We start from the raw sequence: 5,712 nt of genomic DNA, 5'->3' as shown, positions 1-5,712 counted from the left end.
AAGTGAAAAGGAAAGGGTGATGAGGAAAAGGGGATGGAAAAGAATGAGTAGTTCCTATATTTTAGGAACATAGGAAAAAATATTTTGAGACTGTTGTCAGATTTTATTTTGGCGATTTCCAATCCAAAATTTAATCTTAAAAGTAATAATTTACAGTTTTGGAGAATTTTTACAATTTGTTACTACAGAATGTTATAGTATTTATCAGAACAGTATGTATTAGTCAAAGGAGAAAATACTGCAGAATTATCTGCACACCACATGCAAGACCTGCCTGAACAGATAAAATAAAGGAGATAAAAAGACAAGACTGCTTTTGTTGATCACTGTACAAGTATTTATTTTGCTTACAGAAGGTAAAAAACATTTGTTAGGTGAAAACTTTATCTATTTTATTTGGGGGGGTGGGGGGTTTGCAGTGTATACCTTTATCTTACATTGATAGAAAGTATGTATGTATGTACAGTATGTGTGTGTATATATATATACTTTCTATCAATGTATGATGAAGGTATACACTGCAAACCCCCCCACCTCAACACACAGATTTACTCTGCATGGTCCCATTAGAGCGAACGAAAAAGAAAATAATAATAGAAAATAACTAATAGAGATGGAGGTTGTATGGCTGTTTATAATAATTACACTATTGTCTTAAATACACAAACACGCTCAAAGATTCAAAAATAAGTGTCAAAACTTGAACTAAAAATAGTTCTTCAGTATCTGTCTACTCTACATGCTCAGGTTTAGTGCTCATCACTGTTTGTTTCATCAGAGCTGTAGTTTACTGCCTCAGTTTCTTCATCGGAAATGTTATCAAACAGAATGTTGTCTGATGCCTGTCCCAGAACACATTGTCTGTATAACATCCTAGCATTATTTTGAAGAAACTGAAGGTCTTCCAGTTTTCTCTTTAGAAGGCACAGGAGTCCATTGGAGCTCTCCTCTGATAGCTCAAAGTCACTGTCTACACACAAAAGGAATGACAACATTGAAGAGGAGAAATAAAATCAATCCTAAATGTTTAAATTCCAGCAATTCATTGGTTATTGAATTTTATTATGGCTACTCACTGTTATTTTGTATTTGAATTGAGAGATCCCTCAGGGAACATTCAGCTTCCTTCAATGATTGTCAGTGTTGCTTGACCTCCATCACTAGGATCTGCTCCTCCTCCTTCAGTCGGGAAAGAAACATGACCTGGTCAAAGACCATCTTTTTGGTTGAGAGGTTGCCGTTACCTGCAGTTAACAAAGGTCTTAAATTACTATCTTTTACACTGAGGACTTTATTAACATCGAACAATGTCCTTAATGGCAGCTGCCAAGGTTGACTTGTCTTCATTAATTCTCCTCCTTATTTTGTGCCTTCTCTTGTTGCTATCTAATAATCAACAACATTAATATAAAGCACTCAAGTTCATTCCTTAGCTTATGTGAATATTTTTTTTATCATAATCTAATCTGACCTGTCCGATGGCACAGATAATGTTTTCTCAGCTTTATGCTGACATAAAGGCCTCAAATTCTGCCCTCAAGTACAGAGTCATCCTTTGCACTTGATACTACATCTCAAACAAATAAATTTGCATTACAAATTTGAGATATTCTGCCTTCTGTGCAAACATTTTATTACATAAAAAAATAAAACAGGACATTTAAAATGTATTACCTGTGGCCCACTGCTGGACATCACTGACCCACTGCTGAATGTCCTCATCACTGACATTAAGCTCAGTCTGCAGACTCGCAAAGCTCTCACTTTCCACTCTCAGCATCTCAGTTGTCTAAACGCATATCAAAACACTATGCATTAATTTGATAATCAAGGTTTATAAAGGTTAAAAAATGTATGCAATAGACATAACAATGGCTGTTGAAATAAAAGTGCATGTCCATACCCCAAAAATATCAATAATCTAATTTAATTGTAATGAAAGAATATTACCTCACAACTCCATTCATGTGCTTTGGCATGCATAACTGATAATAGTGGGCGCATATTTAATAAAGGCCTTAGCTCTGGACAGTGTCCACCGCTCTCTTTAAGTATGGCCAGTACTTGCAGGCGACATCCGAGCAGAAGAATGACACATTTTCTTTTGAGAGGGTGTTTTAAAGGAACAGGAGAAAAGCAAATATTTAGCCTCTAAACATATTTAGGCCTTTTAAAAGTCCTCCATGTCAGCACACAGCAATCTCAAGGCCTTCCTCATCAATCTTTGATGTTGACTTTTTAGAAGACTCCTTGGCTGCTGTCCATCGAGACCTGTGGCCTACAAGATACGATTAAAATTATCATTAATATTTCAGTAATGGTAGCTGGGCTGGAATATACAATTTGAAAATAAGTTAAGGGTTATTACATGCTTGGTCTTTTCATGAACATATCCCACAAAGGAGGAAACATCATCATTTTTCATTATGAATGTGCCATCGAAGTAGGCCTTCTCTGTCCTTAATTTTATTGAAAAAGAGAAACATGATGTAGACAGTTAAGAAGTACAATAAAATGTACAAAAAATAAAATAAAATACATACCCATGTGCATTATGGACCTGTATAGCTTCCTGTTACCATCCACTGAGATGGCAGGCATGGACGGACTGCAAGTGGGACATTTGAATGGCTGGACACCACAAAGGCTCTCAACCTCATGCAGGGCAAAGGTCCACTCCAGAAAGGCTCTCTGGAATGTGTCTCCACATATTTCACCACTCTGTTGAAATAACCAAACCAATCACTTTAAGGAACAAACAGCATGTTAACAGCATACACTGAAGAACAATATTTACCCTGCCATTGTACTCTGTTCTTCGGGTAAAGGATTCCAAGGAATGCTTCCAAGGAATGCTTGACGTGAAAGACCTGGAGCAAAAAGTTTTAAGTCCAGAAAAGACCTAAAAGGCCAACCTCATACATGGTCTCAAAATGTACAGAGGCTGGCCAGTAGCCAGACTTGAGGAGATCACTGAGCCCCACTGCCCATTTTGTCCTGCAGCATGAGCTCTCCAGTGATGGAAGGGTGAGACTGTACCGTCCTATAATAAACTGTGATGCATCACAACAGCTTTAAGATTCCTAATCACAGATATTACATGCAAGCATTGAGTTCTTATATTAACCTTTATGTGTTGTTTTCGTAAAGAGAAAAACTAGTTCTTACCATTAAAATTCATTACAATAATGGGCTTGCCACTGATCTCTCTGCATGAACCTTCTGAACAGGCACAGATTTTGTCTGGCAAAAGTAGTGGAAGATATCAGACTAAAAAAGCAAAAGCAAACAAAAAAATTATAATAAACTCTTTAGTGAAGGATTCATAAACAAGTAAAATTAAATATATTTATTAAATATATTTAATTATAATTTTAAACTAATGTACAGCCATTTAAAATGTACAGACTGAAAAGAATGATGGGACACATGAAAAGCATACCCTGTTCAGAGAACTCAATTGTTTGGGAATGTCTCTTCACTGCAGTGCTTGGACACAAGGGCTTAAAGAACCCATGGGCCAGAGAGTCTCTGTTATGGAGAGGAAGCTGCTGATGGACATCTCCATCACACATGGTGCATAGATACTGCCCAGATAGACAGTCCCTGCACCGTACAATGGCCTCAGCAGTAAAACAGTGTTGACAGATCCATTCCTGAACATGTTCAGCTGCCAAAAGATTTTTGACCACGGCCTCCCTTGCAATGTGCCATCTTTTATTGCTTAGGGATTGCCGTTTTTGCCGGATTGTGGCCAAAGACACCTCTTCAGGCTGAACACATTCATCATTAAGGATGTGCCACAATTCTTCAATGAGTGAGACTCATCAAAAAAAAAAAAAAAAAAAAAAAAAAAAAAAAAAAAATTGATTTCCGGTTGGGTGAACGCTGGCGCGATTTGGCTGCCGCTGCTCTCCGGTGTGTTTTTATTTTAAATATTTTATTCCATAACACTCTCTATCTCTGCAGACTGCAATCGACTGACACGATGTGGATTTACCATCTTTTCTCACGTGTCACTATTGTCTGGATTGTTTTATTGTCATTGCTTCATCCAACGACCTCGCTGTTTCTGTATACAGCGACTGAACTTTACCGGTTACGGTGCTAACTTACTCTGCTGAGCCTCCGCCTTCACTCTACCCCGACCAGGATATTGTTCATCGTCCCCGTCCCAAATACATCCATCGCGGGTCTCGTCGGGGTTTTAGGTACGATGACTCGAAGGATATAAGATCATTCTGGACCTCGACTCCTCGAGCAGCAAGGAAAACTCGGCGGAATATTGATCAGAGCGCGCTAACTAGCGTATCCAGATCGACCAGCTCTTCGTTCGGTGGAAATGAGCTCAAAGTCGGACTCCTCAACATCCGTTCACTTTCCAACAAGGGTCTTCTTATCAGCGACATTATTGACAATAGTAAGTTTGATTTCTTCTGCTTGGTTGAGACCTGGCAGCAGGAGAATGACTTCCTTGAGTTGAATCATGCATGTCCTCCTGGGTTTGTTTACATTTCGCAACCTCGTATTTCCAGACGCGGGGGAGGCCTCGCGATACTTCACAACTCGATTTATAAAACGTCCCCGCTGTCTGTACAAAACTATGTTTCTTTTGAATCGGCTGCACTACTCATCAGCGGTCCAACACCCACAGTTTTAGCTGTTATTTACCGGCCTCCGAAATATTGCAATACTTTTATAAGTGAATTTTGTGCATTTTTAACCCATTTGTGTACCTTATCACCCAATCTTATTCTCCTGGGTGATTTTAATATTCATATGGATACGGCCAGTAACCTACTCACAAGTGATTTCAATTCTTGCTTAGACAGTTTTTGTCTCCAACAATATGTGAATTTTCCAACTCACTCTAAAGGCCACACTCTGGACCTCATCTGCTGCTCAGGTGTCACAATTTTGGAATGTAATGCAGATGTAATACCCATATCTGATCATAAATTGCTTTCCTTTAATGTTGATGTTACACTCTCTAAATCCAAACAACAACGTTTGATGTCATTTCGGAATATAAAAAAGATCAATCCTTCTGTTCTGACTGACGCAATTGCTGATTTTCCACCCAGTGACCAGCTCACTTCTCCTGACAATCTGGTCTCCTTTTATAACTTTGAACTACAGCAGCTCTTTGATACTCTTGCACCTCTTAAAACTCGGACTGTATCATTCACCCATTCTGCGCCCTGGTTCACTCTCCTGAACTTCGCCAGCTCAAAAAAACCAGAGGCCGGCGTTTGGAACGTCTTTACAAACGACCTGGTCTTATGATACATAGAGAGCTGTATAGTGAACATGTTCATCTTTACAAAGATGCTCTTTATGCTGCCAAAAATGTTTTCTATTCACATTTAATTGAGTCTGGAGATGGTAATACTAAAGCACTGTATTCAACTGTTAATCGTATTCTGAAACCTCCTGATACACTTCCTGCACACCTGTACTGCACTGCTCAATGTGATAAATTTATGTCTTTCTTCAATGACAAAATAACTACCATCCACCAACAATTGGCCTTTTTGGCTACCCCTTACTGTAGTTCGTCACACAGTTTCTCAAATAATTTGCCCCTCCTCTTTCTTTCTTCTTTCAACTTGCCATCTGAAGAAGAAATTTCTCAGTTAATTTATAAATCTAATTCTTCCACATGTCTGCTTGATCCTATACCAACTCATTTGGTAAAGGCCTGTTTTCCCT

General features: G+C 38.6%; 1 long non-coding RNA gene across 2 annotated transcripts; it reads right to left on the bottom strand.

Annotated features, from left to right (window-relative positions):
* Nucleotides 1-320: 320 nt before the first annotated feature.
* Nucleotides 321-4,797, bottom strand: LOC109100718. Of its 2 annotated transcripts, XR_002019621.2 has the most exons (9): nucleotides 3,443-4,796; nucleotides 3,169-3,270; nucleotides 2,798-3,053; nucleotides 2,544-2,721; nucleotides 2,369-2,459; nucleotides 1,951-2,278; nucleotides 1,675-1,789; nucleotides 1,077-1,244; nucleotides 321-970 (listed from the first exon to the last, which is right to left on the bottom strand). It is a non-coding gene; the product is annotated as an uncharacterized LOC109100718 (long non-coding RNA). The 2 variants fall into 2 exon arrangements; XR_006160014.1 differs by having other exon boundaries at nucleotides 1,675-2,278; nucleotides 3,443-4,797.
* Between the last annotated feature and the right edge of the window lie 915 nt (nucleotides 4,798-5,712).

Source organism: Cyprinus carpio, unplaced genomic scaffold, assembly GCF_018340385.1.
Source record: "Cyprinus carpio isolate SPL01 unplaced genomic scaffold, ASM1834038v1 S000006811, whole genome shotgun sequence".
Lineage (NCBI taxonomy): Eukaryota > Metazoa > Chordata > Actinopteri > Cypriniformes > Cyprinidae > Cyprinus > Cyprinus carpio.
Note: the sequence above shows the minus strand (reverse complement) of the source record. Positions and strands in the feature narration are given on the sequence as shown.